The sequence below is a fragment of the Heterodontus francisci genome, chromosome 2 (genome assembly GCF_036365525.1).
Source record: "Heterodontus francisci isolate sHetFra1 chromosome 2, sHetFra1.hap1, whole genome shotgun sequence".
In the NCBI taxonomy this organism is placed as follows: domain Eukaryota; kingdom Metazoa; phylum Chordata; class Chondrichthyes; order Heterodontiformes; family Heterodontidae; genus Heterodontus; species Heterodontus francisci.
Window position 1 is genome coordinate 111908402 of NC_090372.1, and position 19235 is coordinate 111927636.

Below are 19235 nucleotides of genomic sequence, written 5' to 3' on the forward strand. Positions count from 1 at the left end.
CAGTGTCCCTGCGACTTTGAAAGATGTCAGAGACACGATCCAGGGTGCCCCAAGGTTCAGCGATGCCTCCCTGCTCAGTCTCCTCCAGGCTACGTGGACAAGGCGGGAGGTCCTTTTCCCCAGCGATGGCAAGAAGAGGCCCTCCCGCCTGACCAAGCAAGCCTGGATGGAGATTGCAGAGGAGGTAAGCTTCCGAGACTGGGTCCAGTGCCGCAAGAGGATGAACAATTTCATTCGCTCGGCAAATGTAAGTGGCATTTTTTTGGGGGCCCAATCTGCCCCGGGTTTGCCCATATAGAGTGGCACATTGGTGCTGTGTCAAACACAGGAGTCCAAGGGGGGAAACTTGATGCCACATGGGTTACTGCATGTGTGAAAGAGACGATCCTTCATTTGCACCTCAGAACATGGCACCTACATGGCAGGCTGAGTCCGTCTGACACACTGACTATCATCCACCTTTTGCTGTAGCGCCCCTATTGTGCAAAGCGTCATGTAGTTGTATGTGAATGTTTAACATCTGCATCCTTGCTCTTCCAGGCAAACTGTGAGCAGAATGCGCGGGAGTCCTCCAGGACTGGAGGAGGAATGCCAGACCTCCGACCACTGACCCAGGCTGAGAAGGCGGCCCTTGAACTACGTGGTGAACAGGGAGGACGTTCCATTTCAGAAATGGAGCTTGGGTTCCTGGGTGAACATTCATCTCTTTGACAAACGCAATGATTGTTCAAAACATTTCCTTTGTGGACACAATGCTGTCATATTAGTGATATGTACACCAGTGAACCTAAAACTGTGCGCATTGTATCTTGCAGGGCGACGCTTCGATGTGGCATTGGAGGCCCTGGAGAGTGCCAGCACCTCTGAGGAGGAGACGAACTCAGAGGAACCAGCCTCCCATGACACTCCGGCACCTTCCACCAGCGCAGAGACACTCACCTCGGTGGGAATGCGTTTGGCTTTAGAATCTGAGTCCCCAGCCAGTGAGAGCACCACACACAGACCCGCGCAGGTGGGTGAGGCTGAGACAGCCAAGCCCTCTGCCAGTCAAAGGATTGTGGGTGGCCAGGCCCATGCTGAGCTCCAGGTTGATGATGACCCGCTGGTGTTGACAGGACAGGGCATGCTGGAGTTGCAGGAAGAGGTAAGGCAACATTTGGCTGAGATGCCACAGGCCATGCGCAGCCATGAGCAGACGATGGGGGAATCCATCCAGGCCATGACAGCTGCCATGTCCCGGGCAAATGAAAGTATGGCTTCCTCCATGGAGAGGATGGCGACCCTCATGGAGAGCCACATCCCACAGATACGCGCTGACCTGCAAACCATCACCTCGGCCATAAGCTGGATGCAGCAGTGGCTAGGCGAGAGAGGGACCGGGGCTTTGATACTGTCTCTGCACCTGGTCTTCCTCAGGAGAGCAGCAAGGTTCCCACGAGCCTTGAGAGGGTGGAGGCGAGCCAGCTGTCCATATGTGGGGTTTCCAGCAGCCAGGATGTCTGAGGAGAGCCCTGCACTGGTGCAGGAGGCCCTCAGGCAGCTGGGGCCCTCCAGGCCTTGTGCGCCCGAAGGACGACCGCCCAAGTCATCCAAAGCCAAAGGGCGTCCTGATCAGCAGCCTGCCTCCAGTCAAGCCACTAGCGCAGAGGTTGCACAGAGAAAGACCACCTGCAAGCAGCTAAAAAAAGACACAATGACACACATATGGGTTATCGCAGGTGAAATGTATATGTTCTGTTAACTTCTCATTAATGTGTTTCTCGAACAGGTGTCTCCTTTTTACTGTAGGAATGATGCATGCCAGCATGGGCCGACTATGTCTCTTCCATTGACATCAATGCCCTGGAGCAATGCCAATGTGTCATGCCAGTATGCATGATGAATGTACTGCACGGATGCAGTCACATGGGCAATGGCTCAGTCATCTGCTGCCAGTAATAGTGGAGACACAGATGTCACAGATGCAGAAGACTGCCTACCAGATGAAGGACGGTGATGTTGGCATGGGGAGCATATTCTGCTCATCAGGAGTAGTGGAAGCGCTCAGCAATAAGGCATTGCCGAGCATCCCTTGCTCTTTGCTCACCCAGTCTGCGATGCCTCAATGATCTCCGTCCTTCCATGCGCGTATGCTGCTGCATCTCCTCCGTGTCCTCATTGTCCGAGGATGTCTCCTGCTCATGCCTCTACTTTTCCTGCAAGGCCTCCTCCCTCTGTAATGCAAAGTTGTACAGAGCACATAACACAGCAATGATGAGCGCGATCCTTTCTGGTGAGTACTGTAGGGCCCCACCTGAGCAGTGTAGGCAACGGAAGCGTATATTCAGCATGCCGATTCCCTGCTTGATGGTATCTCGTGTCGAGCACTGGCAGGTGTTGTATCTCTCCTCTGCATCGCTGGCAGTGTTGCTTGCCAGTGTCAGAAGCCATTGTCTGCAAGGGGTAACCTTTGTCCCCAAGAATCCATCCCTGGATCTCAGTCGGTACAGTGAAGAGCATAGGCACCTGGGACTAGTGCAGGATGTCATGGCAGCTGCATGGAAAGCGGGCACACAGTCGCATGAAGCGTTTCCTGTGGTCACAGACTAGCTTCACGTTGAATGAGTAGAAGCCTGTTCTATTCAGGAATGCAGCTGGTTGTCCGACTGGAGCCTTGATGGCCACATGCGTGCAGTTGATAAATCCTTGCACCTGTGGGAATCCCGCGATGGCTCCAAATCCGAGGGCCCTCTGGTGCTGACTCTCAGGGTCTGTCCCAAAGCACACAAAGCATCAGTGACCTCCCTGATACAGCTGTGCACTGGTGACTGTGAAACGTCACACAGGTTGTTGGTGGGTCCCTGGAATGATGCAGAGGCGCAGAAGGTAACAGCCGCAGTGACTTTGAGGGCTACAGGCACTGGGTATCCAGCAATCCACATCGGCTGCAGCTCATCACTCAGCAGGGCAGAGATGCGTCACCGCTTCTCTGGACATCCACAGCCACCTCTAACACTGGCGCTCCGACATGTGCAGGTATGTCATGCGGGGCCTTTAGACCCACTGTCTTCTCAGGCATCGAAGGTGCCTTGGTGGCTGCTGCTGCTTGCTTCCATGAGCTTCCACGTGGGCTGTATGTGCATGTTGTTTTGGCCTCTGGCAGATATGGTTTCTCACAGCACTTGGATCAAGAGAGACAGGATGAACCTGCCCCATCTGAACACTGCAAGTTAACGGTGCCTTCAGTGCATCAATGGCACCTATCAGGGCAGACAGTGATGTACATTGGTGCTTCAGCTGCATTAAATCATCACCCATATGATATGACATCACCCATACTAGCTTTGCATGAAAGCAGGGCAGCATGAACATGGTCATGTTACTGACGTTGCGAGAATGCAACCATCAGCCACCTGACCTTCGACCCATACCATTTTTGGCCCATAATCCCACACAGAAGGGGTCATGGAGTGTTATTGCTCTCCCCTCCCCCAAACAGCATTGGCCAATTGCAGGGTCAGCCACCTTTGCCCCCCCCTACCAAATGCTAGCTTGCGCAGAGTGACCCCCTTTACTGTAGAAGGACAAGGGGTCCCTCCCTTCTTTCCTGCAGAGTTATATCCTTGCCATTGGAGACCCCCATCCACCTCCCTTATTTCATGCAGAGTAATGTCCCAGTAATCGGATACCCCCAAACGCCCAACTTCGCCTGCTCCGAGGACTGACGCTTCATTGCCACCAGCTTTTCACAGATGTGAACGTGAAGTCATGTGAGGGCCGCACATCCGAATAAAGATTGAAACCTGCTGCCTGAATCACTGTGGCATTAGTGCATAATAAGTAGCAATTTACATATATTAATGCGGATCACGTCGCCAAGCATCGGGGCGGCCGCCACAAGGCCTTGCCACCGAGAATGGTATGGGGCCTGCCGACGTCGGGGTTGGTGGCAGGCCTCATCAGTTGCTATTGTCATTCCCCCATGGCCACTGTTTCCGGCCTTTAAAATACAGTCCATTGCCTTTCATCTAATTTCTTCAGCAGTCCAGAGCCGTGCTGTAAACAAGGCATGATTTAGGCTTGACTTTCGTCTGACAAGTTCAAGCACACAGTCATTACTGTTTTAGTTTGGTGCTATGGCTGCTGAAACCTTGGACAGAATTTTCCGTTTGCATGCTCTCTGAAGAGAAGGCATAAAAATCTTAATTTAAAAAAGGCCACAGCTTCCTGGCCATGATCGTGGAGGACAGCTGTCGCCTGATAGCCACGGTGGTGCGGGAGGGCAAAGTTCCTAGCAGCATGAAACGCAACCCTTGCCCCCCCACACCGGGAGGCCACCTTGTTTAATTGACCATCTTTCGGCCACTGTGTGGTGCCCACATGCCGACTGGAAAATTTCAGTCAGTGCAGGAGAGGGGCCTTATTGAGCCCTTAATTACTTCTATTGTTCTGCTCCCAATCTAGCCTTCCCAAAAATGGCTTGGGGGCAGGATGGTGCTGGCAAACTGTCACGCTGGCTGGCAGTGTGAAATTATATGCCTGCCCGCCTCAGGTCCCACCTCCATCAGCCTCCAAAAATCCTGCCCCTTATCTGTGTTTTAGTCACCTCCATATTTGAGTACTCCAATGCTGACTCATCAGCCTCCCATTGTTGACTCACCATAAGCTTCATGTTGTCCAAAATTTTGCAATATGTATCCTGTCCTTGCTCACTCATCAACCCCATCCTTGATGGCCTATATTGGCTCCCCATCTTCAACGGCTCAAGCTGAAAGTCCTTGTCCTTATCTCTACATTTCTGTTTAGCTCACCACACCACGGCTGGAATTTTGCCAGCGGCAGGGAAGGTGGCAGATCAGCAGCCCACCGGGAGTCTAATTGAGCCACAATGGGGGGAGGTCCCACCGCCGAGTGGGGAGACCGCCCAGTGAAACCTCGTAGCCTCCCAACGGACATCTGGGGGCAGGGCTCTCCTTTTTGGGCACTCCATGGCCCAGAGAGCAATATGCCAGTGGCAATGGCCACCTCTGCAACAACGGCCTGCCCTCAGCAACCCACATCCCTGATTAGCAGGGCCTGCTTGCAGGCGTCCTCTCCTCACACTTGCAGCCTCAGCACTGTCCACCACTAGCCATGACATTGCTCAATCTGCTGAGCTGCCAGCCTTCTGATCTTGCTGGCAGCTCTTGGGGACAGCCCATCATCCTTGACTGAGACGGCAGCCCTTGTGGCAGCCACTTAATTGGCCACCACCAGCAATATGTCTGCCAGGTCTTGTCTCCTCCTGCTTTTAGCTTCTGCCGTGGGCCTTCAGCCATCCTGTAAAATTCCAGCCCCATCTCTGTATTCTGCCCAGTCCTATAATCCTCCCACCTTTCAAACATTCTGTTCCTCTAACGCTGACCTCTTGTGTATGCACCCTATCTTCACTCCACCACTGATGGCAGAGCCTTAGTTGCCTCCAAACACTTCTGATGGTTCACCTTAGGATTCTTCGGAACTGTGATTTCTCAGTTGTACATGCTAAAACAATATAATCAGTTTGGGAATTAATGAACCTCTTGCAGCATACTGCTCATTTTTTCTTATCAAAGGCAAGGAGAGCTGGTGTAGGTTCTTAAGCACTATATTAAAGTCAACAAAAAATTGTTTAAAGATTACTGAAGGGAAGAATGGTGGAAAACTGATAAAATCTAACTCCACCTATGTATATCATGCGTACCATCTCATCACGAAGTAGCACTGATGACAGCTGTCTGTTAACCAGATCTCCTCACTATCACAGCAGAATGCATCATGGGTAGTGATGAATGGCCTACAGGGATAGAACATAGTGAGAAAAAATACACAAGCAACTAATGAAAGCTTTAAAATGAAAGTAATAAATGTAATGAAATCTTAATGGCCTCAGCAGTAAAGTGGTTAATGGGACATAATAATATATCATGGGAAATGTCAGTGGTAATATGGCAAACACAAAGATTAGGTCTCAGCAAAATTATACAACCGTCAAAACACAAAAATGGAAAATCAATTCATGCCACTATCCACAGGGCACCATCTGACGAGGTTGGGGACATGAAGACTCCAGAATGATTAATGTCAATATTCAGTTAATCAGCAAAGACATCATACAGTTTTAGAAAGGGGAAAATCTGGCAAGACAATGTTAACATACCAGTTTTTCTATCTAAAAGCTCTGATACACCACAACTTGCAAAATATACAGATATTATTATGGATACCACACAAAATTTCTTCTGCATGACTCCTGACATAATTTTAAAGATAAAAAGGACCAGTGAATCAGTTTCACGTAAATCTGGCCTAGTAAAGTGCATGATCTACCAGCATTGATGTAGATGTGCCTTACTGCAATAATGTCACAATAATTACTAAAATACATTTCAATTTCAAAGGAATGCTTCTCTGATCTATTGCATAGATACAAGTGTTCATTCTTCATAAGGCCAAATCAACATTACACGAATTCAGACTGTGTGACCCGGGGAAACATAGAAACATCCAAACATTGAAAATAGCAGCGGGGAGAGGCCATTCGGCCCTTCGGGCCTGTTCTGCCATTCATTATGATCATGGCTAATCATCCAACTCAGTAACCTGTTCCTGCTTTCCCCCCATATCCTTTGATCCCTTTAAACCCAAGAGCTACATCTAACTCCTTCTTGAAAACTTACAATATTTTGGCCTCAACTGCTTTCTGTGGTAGTGAATTCCACAGGCTCACCATTCTCTGGGTGAAGAAATTTCTCCTCATCTCAGTCCTGAAAGGTTTACCCCGTATCCTTAGACTATGACCCCTGGTTCTGGACTCCCCCACCATCGGGAATATCCTTCCTGCAACAACCCTGTCAAGTCCTGTTAGACTTTTAGTGGTTTCTATGAGATCCGCCCTCACTCTTCTGAACTCCAGCGAATATAATCCTGACCGACTCAATTTCTCCTCATATGTCAGTCCCGCCATCCCAGGAATCAGTCTGGTAAACCTTCGCTGCACTCCCTCAATAGCAAGAACATCCAGGTGTGGCCTCACCAAGGCCCTGTATAATTGCAGCAAGACATCCCTGCTCCTGTACTCGAATCCTCTCGTTATGAAGGCCAACATACCATTTGCCTTTTTTACTGCCTGTTGCACCTGCATGCTTACCTTCAGCGACTAGTGTACGAGAACACCCAGGTCTCGCTGCATATTCCCCTCAGTTTATTGCCGTTCAGATAATAATCTACCTTCCTGTTTTTGCAACTAAAACCTCACATTTATCCACATTATATTGCATCTGCCATGCATTTGCCCACTCACTCAACTTATCCAAATCACCCTGAAGCCTCTCTTCATCCTCCTCACAACACACCCTCCCACCCAGTTTTGTGTCATCTGCAAATTTGGAGATATTACCTTTAGTTCCCTCATCTAAATCATTAATATATATTGTGAATAGCTGGGGTCCTGGCACCGATCCCTGCGGTACCCCATTAGTCATTGCCTGCCATTCAGAAAAAGACCAGTTTATTCCTACTCTTTGTTTCCTGTCTGCCATCCAATTTTCTATCCATCTCAATACACTACACCCAATCCCATGCACTTTAATTTTACATGCTAATCTCTTATGTGGGACTTTGTCGAAAGCCTTCTGAAAGTCCAAATAAACCACATCCACTGGCTCCCCCTTATCAACTCTATTAGTTACATCCTCAAAGAATTTGAGTAGATTTGTCAAGCATGATTTACCTTTCGTAAATCCATGCTGACTCTGTACGATTCTACCACTGTTCTCTAAGTGCTCTGCTATAAAATCTTTGATAATAGACTCTAGAATTTTCCCCTCTACTGACGTCAGGCTGACTCGCCTAAAATTTCCCTGTTTTCTCTCTACCTCCCTTTTTAAATAGTGGGGTTACATTAGCTACCCTCCAATCTGTAGGAACTGTTCCAGAGTCTATAGAATCTTGGAAGATGACCACCAATGCATCCACTATTTCTAGGGCCACTTCCTTAAGTATTCTGGGATGCATACCATCAGGCCCTGGGGATTTATTGCCCTTCAATCCTTTCAATTTCCCAACACCATTTCTCTACTCATACTGATTTCCTTCAGTTTCTCTCTCTCAGTAAGCCCTGTGTTCCCCAACATTTCTGGTATGATATTTGTGTCCTCCTTTGTGAAGACAGAACCAAAGTATGCATTTAGTTGGTCAGCCATTTCTTTGTTCCCCATAATAAATTCCCCTGTTTCTGACTGTAAGGGACCTACATTTGTCTTCACCAATCTTTTTCTCTTCACATACATACATACCTTCTATGCATTCTGTATATATGTACCCACGTGCTATCCTGCTGGGTGCAGTGCCACAACTAGAAGGTATTGGCATAGAAACTTGTGTACACCCTTGCATGGGGGCGCTGGGTTTAATTCTTGCACTTGAATGGTGAGGCCTGATGTGTCCTGAAATTTAGACATTGAGATTAAGAGTGAGCTTGCCTGGCAAAGCATGTTTCAAAACTGCGCTAAAAACAGAAAGTGCTGGAAATACTCAGCAGGTCAGACAGCATCTGTGGAGAGAGAAGCAGAGTTAACGTTTCAGGTCTGTGACCTTTCTTCAGAACAGTTCTGATGAAAGGTCACAGACCTGTAACGTGGGAAATGTGGGATCAGGAGGAATATTTTTGTGTCACATTCAGGTAAGTATATTTTAAAACCTTATCTTTGCTGGTTTCAGTGCAATGGATGGTCCATTTCAGGGCCACTGGAGAGCTGCTTGTAGGTCTGGTGTTCCTGAGTGCAGCCAGTGCCAGCCTCAGGGCAAGCCAATCTTGCAGTGGGGACCTCAAACAGGCATTAGGTCCCTTATTTGCATATGCAAAGGTCCTAATAATTACTTCAGGCATGACACCAGCATGCCAAATTTTTGGCCTTAACCAATATGGCAGGCAGTGCACTGTTGACTGATGATGAGTGTGCATGTCCTGCCCACTATATTGGAGGCTTGGGAGGTTACACAGCCACATATCTAGGGCTACATATACAAAAGCAGTTGTTTATTTTGGTGGAAATAATAGCTCTCTATTGTCATGTGGGTGGTTCTATCAATCTCACACTTAAATTGATCTTGCATTAATTGCTGTTTGTGGAAGAGAGTTCCAAATGTCTACCACCCTTTGTGAGTAGAAATATTGCCTAATGTCACTCCTGAAAGGTCTGGCTTTAATTTTTAGACAATATCCCCTAGTCCTTTATGCCCCAACCAGCAGAAATAGTTTCTCCCCATCTGCCCTATCTGTTCACATTAAAATCTTGGAAATTTCAATCAAATCACCTTCTAAGTTCCAGAGAATATGACACTAATCTCTCCTCGCAATTTAACCCTTGGAGTCCAGGTATTATTCTGGTAGACCTACGCTGTACTCCCTCCAAAGCCAATCTATCCTTCCTAAGGTGTGGTGACCAGAACTGCTCACATTACTGCAGCTGTGGTCCAACCAGGGCTTTGTATAGCTGAAGAAAGACTTATACCCCCTTGTATTCTAGTCTTCTAGCTATAAAGTTCAGCATCCCATTAAACTTTTTGATTATTTTTGATACCTGATTTATTGATCTATATACTGGACCCCCAATACTGTTTGCACCTCCACTGCTTCTAACATTTCACTATTTAGATTGTATCCTGTTCTATCCTTGTTATGTCCAAAGTGGATGACTTCACATTTGCCTACATTGAAATCCATTTGCCACAGTTTTGCCCATTTAATCTATCGATATCTTTTTGTAATTTTATGCTTCCATCCACACTGCTTCCAATGCCACCTATTTTCTGCCATCAGTAAATTTGGATATGTGGCTTTCTATTCCATTATCTAAGTCATTAATAAATAAGGTGAATAGTTGAGGCCCCAACACATATATTTGCAGGACACCACGAGTCACATCCTGCCAATTCGAGTAGCTGCCCATTATCCCTATTCTTATCTCCTGCCACTCAGACAATTTTCTAACCAGGTCAATAATTGGCCTTCATTTCCATGAACTTCAGCTTTAGCCAGCAGTCTCTTATGAAAGACTTTATCAAATGACTTCAGGAAGTCCATTCAAATAACATCCATAGGCATTCCCTTGTCCACTACTTTAGTCATCTCTTCAAAAAATTCAATCAAATTCATCAGACATGACCTGTTCCTGACCATAACTCCTCAACCCCCTTTCCGAAGCCCTGCCCATTAAATATCAGGGCTTATGTTTCAAAGAATTACATAGAACATATAACACCAATTAGACCATTCGACCCAATCAGTCCATGCCAGTATTTATGCTTCACTCGAGGCCCCTCCCATCCTTCCTCATCACACTCTATCAACATAACCCTCTATTCCCTTCTCCCTCATATCCTGATCTCGCCTCCCCTTCAATGCATCTATACTATTCATCTCAACCATTCCCTGTAGTAGCACGTTGCACATTCTGACCACTCTTTGGGTAAAGAAGTTTCTTCTGAATTCCCTATTTAATTTCTTGGTGACTGTCTTATATTGATGGCCTCTAATTTTGCTCTACCCACAAGTGGAAACATTCTCTCTGTGCCTACTCTATCAAAAATTTAAAGATCTCTATTAGGTCACCCCTTAACCTTCATTTCAAGAAGAAAGAGACCTAGCCTGTTTATCCTTTCCTGATAGGTATAACCTTGCAGTTCTGGTATCATCCATATAAATCCTTTTTTTGCACCTTCTCCAATGCCTAGCAATCCATTTTATAATGTGGCAACCAGAACGTGGTCTAATCAAGGTTGAATACAAGTTTAATTTCAATACTTTTCAATGTTATCCCTCTAGAAACAAACCCCAGTGCCTTGTTAAAATGGTCTTAGTAACCTGTGTTGCTACTTGTAGTGATTTGTGTACTTGTACTCCCAAATCCTTTTACTTCTCTACCCCATTTAGATTTTTATTTTCCAAGTAATATGTGACCTCCTTCTTTTTCTTACCAAAATTCATTTGCCAATTATATGCCCATTCTACAAGTTTATTAATGTCTTCATGTAATTTGTTGCAGCTCTCTGCATCATTGATTAGCCCCCATTAGAATTTGTTTTGTGTCAAGTGTCCCATCAAAGTTAATCTCATCTCAAATTCATTGTCAAATAATGATATGTGTTAATATCAGAGGTTAGCTGAAACTATGGAGGGACAGAAAACTAATCAGAGTATCAGTATTCAGAATAACTACCTGGTATGTTCCAAGGCATCTTCTCTTCCTTTGTAAAGTCAAGCATGAATCACCTTACTACAATATTCTGTGACTAAACATATATTTCTCTCATCAGAACCATCAAAGGAAGGTGATGAAAGGTCACGACCTGAAATGTTAACTCTGATTCTCTCTCCACAGATGCTGCCTGACCTACTGAGTATTTCCAGCATTTTCTGTTTTTGATTCAGATTTCCAGCATCCGTAGTATTTTGCTTTTTTCATATATTTCTCTCATTGCACTAAGTTGATCTTCTCTCTCTCTTAACCTTCATAACAATCTGGTACTTCCAATTACTTGCCAAGCTAAATCAAATCTATGAAAACAACTTGCATGCATCATTGTGTTGCATTTATACAGTTGTGCACAGAGCATTCTATTGCCCTGAGGCAATGTCTTAATGCACTAAAATAGTTTTTAGCATTTCTAAACTGAACAGCAAACCATAAAGGTGATATTTAACCTGCCAAACTGCAGAGGTTTGAAATGAAAAAGTAAGTGAAACACATTCCATGGGACGGAGGTGCCTTGCCATACCTCTATATATTGGACTATTAATTAAGATAAATAAATTTAAGAATTAAATAAACAGTTACCAGCTACTCACCTATCAGCAACTTTCCTTGTGTGCTGGCATCACTTTATTTTATTGGTAGTTTTACCTAAATGTGCTATTTAACTCTTATTCTCCACAAGTCTCAGATTTTAAATTAATGATAGACTAGGAATCCTTTAATGTTACTATCACCCAGAACTAATTAACTAAACAGTAATCGTAATTATATGATAAATTAACAACTGACAATATATGAAATATAATGTTACAAGCAAGTGACAAAGAGGTCTGAGGTTCCTTCTCAGCCTTCACCTGGTCTTAATGTAACAGAGTTTAATTTTAAACTCCCCCTTGGTGAATCCTTGTTTACCGCTTTCCAATTATAAGGCAAATAAACCAGCACAAACAGGCTTTCTTAGGTTTAAAGAAGAAAAGTTGAAATTTATTAAACTTGAACTTAAACTCGAATTTGGTTAATGCCTACGGATGCATGATGCGCCTACGCTAGCATGCATACGCGATACACACATACAAATAGAGACAGAAAAAGCAGAAGAAAAATAAAGTGGAAAAGTGAAGAGTTATTGTTACGGTTCTTCGAGCTCACTGTAGAGTCCTTGATTGTAGGTAGATCTTGCTTTTCGTTGGAGCCCAGTATTCTTCTTAAACCTTGTTCACTGTAGGAGACTTTTCTCTCTTGGAGTTTATAGACTGAACTTTACCGGCCTCGCAACGCCGCGGGTCGCAGCGTGGGGCCGGGAAAATTCTGCGGGGAGAGGTCCGCCTTGGCCCGCGACGTCGAGAAGGGCCTAGCCGCAAATTACCGGTGGCGGGGGGACCTCGGTGCGGCCTCCGCCGCATGGCGGCAGCACCCCTATTAGAATACTTTGAATGGTACTTACCTCTGCAGATTATGCAGCCCACCGCCTCTCCATGGACACATCTGGATTTTTCACTGAACGGGCGGCCGTCATGTGCCGCCCCGTTAACGATTTGAAAAGCTGGCGGGTCCTCAGAGGCAGAAGTTGTCGCCAGTGAAGGTAAGTTCTGCTATTCAGGGGTCTCACTCTGCATTTTTAAAGGGAGGAGGGAGGGGGGGATATTCAGGGGTCTCACTCTGCATTAACGAAGGGAGCCACTGCGATCCCGCCCTCCATAATGGTTGGCAGCTCCGTGCCATTGACTGCCTCTGTCATTGAAGGAGCAATGGCACTCGAGTTGCCCTGTATGTGAGGAGAGTGCCAGAGACAGTAGGTGTGTGAAGCTTATATGTCTTGTGGGCCAATCTATGCAGCTCGTTCAATCTTTATGTGGCCATGCGGTGCCACTCTTAGTAGAAGCTAAGATGGGCAATATTATGCCATACCACACAGCTGATGCATGAAAACACCTGATGTACCACTCAATATCAGTCTCTGCCCTATCAGGAACCTTCAAAGAATTGAAGGAACCAAGTTGAATTGTAACCTGAAGATGAGGATGGTTCACCCTATATTCATTGATGCGCTTCTTGAGAGGGTCCATATGTGCTGCAGGCAAAACCAACAGGCAGATGCAGCACACATAGAGCCCCTCGATCATGAGCAGCAGCACCCAAGGAGAGCCCACAACTACAGATCGCCGCACATCTACAGGTCCCACATACCTGCAGATGTCAGAGCGCCAGTGTCAGAGGCAACTGCAGATGTTGAGAGAGGTGGTGACACATCTCTGTGCCCGGTTGAATGATGACCTGCAGCCCGGGGGCTTCGGGGGACATCCTATGCCTGTGGCCCTCAAAGTGACAGCAGCTCTCAATTTTTACGCCTCTGCATCATTTCAGGGGCCCACCTTTGTGGGGTCACACAGTCAGCAGTGCACCACTGCATCAGGGAAGTCACTGATGCCCTGTTCCAAAGGGCTAGTGACTATATCCACTTCACAACGGACCCTGGAAGCCAAGCCAAGAGGACCACTGGTTTCAGCTCCATCACGGGATTCCCACAGGTGCAAGGGGTCATAGACTGCACCCATGTGGCCATCAGGGCACCTGCCGGGCAACCAGCTGAATACATTCAACTCAATCAATGTGCAGCTCGTATGTGATCACTGGAAGCAATTTATGTGCCCGCTTTCCAGGCAGCTGCCATGACACCTTCATCCTGCGCCAGTCGCAGTTGCCATTGCTGTTCACTGAAATGGTTCAGATGGAGGAGTGGCTTCTTGGAGACAAGGGCTATCCCTTGCAGACATGACACCTGACACCAGTGAGACACCCCAGCACTGCTGGAGAACAGCAATACAACACCAGCCATGGAGCTACAAGAGCCACCATTGAGCAGGTGATCAGCAAGCTGAAAATGTGATTCCGCTGCCTGGATAGGTCGGGTGGTGCTCTGCAGTACAGGGCAGAACGGGTAGCTTGCATCGTTGCTGTTTGCTGTGCTTTGTACAACTACACAGTCAATAGGGCGGAGGCCTTGCAGGATGAGGAGAGACATGAGCAGGACTCATCCTCGGATGATGATGATGCTGAGGTCTTGCAGCAGGGAAGGCACAGGGGAGGACAGAGAACATCCAGGCACCGCATGCAGGGTGAGCAGTGATCTAGGGATGCACGGCAGTGCCTCATTGCTCAAAGTTTCTCAATGGCATAGGAACCACCGTGGGCTCTGCTCGCCACACAGCACCCTCAATCACCTGTTGTGCAGCAGTCCGCATCAGCAACATCTTTGTGTCCACCATTACTGGCAGCAGAATACTGATCCATTGTCCATATTACTGCATTCGTGGAGATGCACATGACTGATACCGGCATGGCAATGATGTTATTCCATACATTGGCAATTCTGGAGGGCCAATGATATAATGGGAGGAACTACAATCAGTACATGCTGGCACACTTCATTCACACAGTAAAAGTAATGCAATGTTAGTGAAGACGATTTTGTTTCCGGCCATTCTAGGGTGTTGTGTCACCCATGCAGACCCATCTGTGTCAGGATGCTTATTGGAAATGCTTGCAGATTCTCCTACGCGATGCCACTTCTGCACTAGCAGCCTGGCTGTAGGAAGGCTGCTGTTATGATAGCAGTTTGACTATGGATGACTTTGGCGCTCATACCCTGTGCGCATGAGGCCGAGAGGGCTCCGGCTGGGAGAGTGATTGTTCATCCCCTTCCGGCATTGGACCCTTTGATGCCAGATAGCTCCACGGCTACTTCCAGAATTTCTCTGCCACCTGCATCCAGGCTGCCTTGTTCCTGCGGGGGAGCCTCTTCTTACCATCGCTGGTGAAAAGGACTTCCCCCTTTGCCCGCACAGCCTGGAGGAGAGTGAGCAGGGAGGCTTCACTACACTGTGGGGCCACGCTAGAGCACCCCTCTGTCATCCTCGGCTATTGGTGTGGTCCTTTAAATGCAAAGGTGACTCCAACGTGTAACAGCTCGAACGTCTGGCTGCAAGATTTGTCTTGCACATGTTTGAAAACCAATGCAGGACTGGTGGGGAAATCTATGCTGCTGTCATGGTTTTTCAACTATTACACATCAACACATGTTCACGATTACTTTGCTTCTGCAGCAGCTGATCATATTTATTGGTGTGATATTTGTAGTTGGCAATGCAGCTGGAATATGAACATATTTTCCTTTTTTTTAACAAAGCTAATATAATTGCAGTCACATGTATTTTCACATAACAGTTAGCAGAGAAATGAATACAGATTCCAAATGTATATGTGTCTGTGGCCTTTCACAGTCAGATGATTAGATGCTCATAGTAGGTGATTATTCTTCAATATATAATAAATACAAGAAATGCTGGAAATACTCAGCAGGTCTGGCAGCATCTGTGGAAAGAGAAGCAGAGTTAATGTTTCAGGTCAGTGTCCCTTCTTCAGAACTGGAAGCGTTCCAGAAGGATCACTGACCTGAAACGTTAATTCTGCTTCTCTCTCCACAGATAGTGCCAGACCTGCTGGATTTCTGCAGCACTTTCTGCTTTGCTGCCAGATTGGCAGCAGCTCCACTCTTCAGCAGTGAGGTAAGTATTTCTTTGACAGCTGTCAGGAAGCAGATACTGGCACGCTTTAAATAGGGCCCCAGCACCTGCTGCACAGCGATTAAAGGGTTCCTCACTGTGCCTAATGTCCCGCCTCTTCCCATGTAATATTGGGGGATGGGGGGGAGATGCTCGGCGCAGTGATGCCACTTATCGCAGGGGCTCTGTGCTGACTGCTAAATGCAGGCATCCCGCTGAGTTTAAAGGGCACTGCCGCAGAGCGTGGCGCCCAAATAAAATTCAACCCCATGTGTCTTCAGTGGGTTTTGGAATTCCGTGAGAAAGAGATGGGAGACAGACAGGAGAGGAGGTCTGCTTCAGTCCAGGAGCATGCTGCTTTCTGCAAGCTCTCAGTTCAAAATTGTACAATTCAAAAAAAAACGAGACTCGCAAGTAGGTTAGTCATGTGACTAACTGGTTTGACCATGTCTGTTTGTAGATTGTATTGGAGCAGGGGATAGCTCCTTTGTTCCAAGCAGTTAATATGCAAAAACATCTTTCCAGCCAGGAGCCTGACACCCACTTGTCACAGGCCTTCTCTTCTTCCCAGCAACAATTTGAAATTTAATGTCCATGTGGCGAAATTAATGTGCCTCATTTTTGGAAGCTGGGGGGCTGTATGACACCTCCACACCCAGCAGAATGAAATGTGATTTGAAAAAAGGTGCATTTCATTAAAAGGGTTGAGAGAAAATATGAGATACAACCATGCATTTCTCTCATTCATTCCCAATCATTCATAAATCCTCAAGCTTATTCAAATTGCCTGTCTTTTCTTAGTGTCAGTGCTGTTTTAATTTCTCTTTTTTGGTATCCCAGTAACCATATGTTTTTTTGGGGAAGTATATCTGTAGTTTGCCCATTGTCAGGACTACTTAGAGTCTTTGTTCCTGTTGAGGTCTGCCAAGGGGGGCATGGTTAGATTTAATTAGCCCTAAATTGGAATTTTTTCCAAGAGAGTCAGTAGTGAGTGAGTCTATCCTGAACTCTCTTTCAGTGCTTTGCTGTGTCATGCAAAGTCTTTTGACTTCAGGGGATGGGTGGTTCTCTTTTTCTCCGACTGTGGGGGAGGATTCTTTGTTAATCTCCCCTTTGTTCTCTGGGACACTCCTGCCTGCAGGTATTTGTGCAGACTATACTGCACTCCCCTATGGCATTTCGACTAGGTGAAGCATCACCCTCATGGTTTCTCTGCCCCCTAGAGGTCTTTCTTTGTCTCTGTAGGCTCCTGTAAATGCTGTTAGCAACTCTGGTGGGTTGCTTCTAGATTTTGCTTCTGTATTTACATAGAAGGATGTGGGATCTAACCTTTCAAATGTTTCGGGGTTGGCTAACTGGAAAGTAGAGGTTTTCATCCGGGATTCCTCCAGGACTTCCTTTAACCTGCCCTCTTTGTCGCTTCTTCCCCTTAACTTTCTAACCTTTTGCCAGCCGTGTGCCTGCCTGTCTCCTTTTGTTCTCGGCGGGGGTCCCTTACAGTTCACCAGCCCTCTGTTGGATGGTCCTCCTAACGCCGGTACAGGACTTAGGGGTGCAGGTTTAAAGGTAGGTTGGGGTTTCCCCTTAACCTGGAACATGGGGCAACTCCTACAGCATTCCACCACATCTTTATGCAGTTTTGGCCAGTCAAACTACTGTCTTATGCGGGCATTGGTCTTTTGTATACCAGCATGTGCAGCCACTGTAGTCTCCTGGACCCTTCTTAATATTTCTCTTTGTTACCTCTGTGGCACCACCAACTGGTGAACTACTGCCCACTCCTTGATCTCAGTTCTGTGAGGAGAACTCAATTTCCTCATCAGTACCTCATTCTTTAAATAGTAGCAATCAGGGACTCCCTTTGCTTCAATTTCAGACCGGGCAGCCTGTGCTAACTCTCGCAATAATGGGTCAGCTCGCTAAGCCTCAGCTAGGGAAAATCCATTTAATTCATTCCCTAGGTCTCCTAACATTCAAAGTCTCGGACAGGCAGACCTCATTGTCATCTGCCTGCCGTGCCAATGCAGTCTCCTCTGGGGGAGCTGGTTTGATCATGGCCTGATCCACTACACATTCAGGGACTCTGCAGGGGTCCATCTCCTGCCACTGCCCTGTTTCTCTGACTTCCTGTGGTCTTTCTTTCACTACTGGGGGGCTACCACCTTTACCCCCACCAGATCATTACCTAGGAGCAGGTCAACCCTGTCTACAGGCAAACTAGGGACTATCCCTTGGGTCACCGGTCCCAAAACTGGGTCTCACTCCAGGTACACCCGGTATGCAGGTGCAGGCATACACTGCCCTCCAATACCATTCACCACCATTTTGGTGTTTACTGCATTCTCTGGGGGAAAGGTCAGGCCTTTACCCAGTGAAAGGGATCTAGTGGCCCCTGTGTCTCTCAGAATTACTATGGACTTGCTTGCCCCACTGGAGGAGTATGAGATTACTTTCCCTTCAAACACAAAACCCTGATAACCTTCAGGAATCCTATTAAATTTTCCTGCACTTGCAGCCATAAGCTTCCTGGGTTGTACTCTTATTTTGCTGTACAAAAGTCCTGCCCTCGGACAACTGCTGGCCAATCAGAGGCCAGAAGCTCTTCCACTGAGTAGCACCATTGCGGAGGTGGTGGCTGCTGCCAGTGGAACAAATAGCCGAGGCCCAGGAGCATTGCAGGACCCGATGCCAGAGGTAGATCAGTGCGGGAGGGGTCTTTCTGGGTGGGGGTTGTGGAGGAGGGGAGTGCAGGGGGGTGTTAGCAAGGGCAGGGAGGTGGTTCTCAGCAGGCTCATGATGGGTCTCTGGTGTTGACAGCACAGGGTATGCTGGGGTTGCAGAGAGAGGAAAGGTAGCATCTGGCGGAGATGCCAGAGGCCATGCGCAGCCATGAGCGGATGAAGGAGGAGTCTGTTCATGCCATGAGTGCTGCCATGTCTCAGGCATGTGAGTGCATGGCTTCCTTTGTCAATGCCAATTTAGGCACAGCCCTCATTTGTATGTGATCTCCCATGGACACTAGTGCATGGTTCAGCTGGGCGCTAGGCACGAAAGACAAAAAGAAAGGTGGCATTGAGGTAAATCTTTATTGTTTTTACTCAGAGAGGCCATCATGGTGGCTGGAAATGGGTAAATATGAGATTGTCTCATGCCTCCTTGGCCCGTCGCTCAATCTGCCTGGCCTCTGGTGCAAGGGCTTCAACATGCAGTGCTACTTGCTCATCTCCCTCCTCCGCATCCTCCTCATCAGTGGAGGAGTGTCGCTTAGTCTTGTCCTCGTCATGTAAGGCCTCCCCCCTCTGCAGTGCTAGATTGTGCAGAGCACAGCAGACCACCATGATACATGAAACCCTCACTGGGGCATACTGTAGGCTCCACCAGATCGATCTTGGCAATGGAATCTCATCTTCAGCAGCCC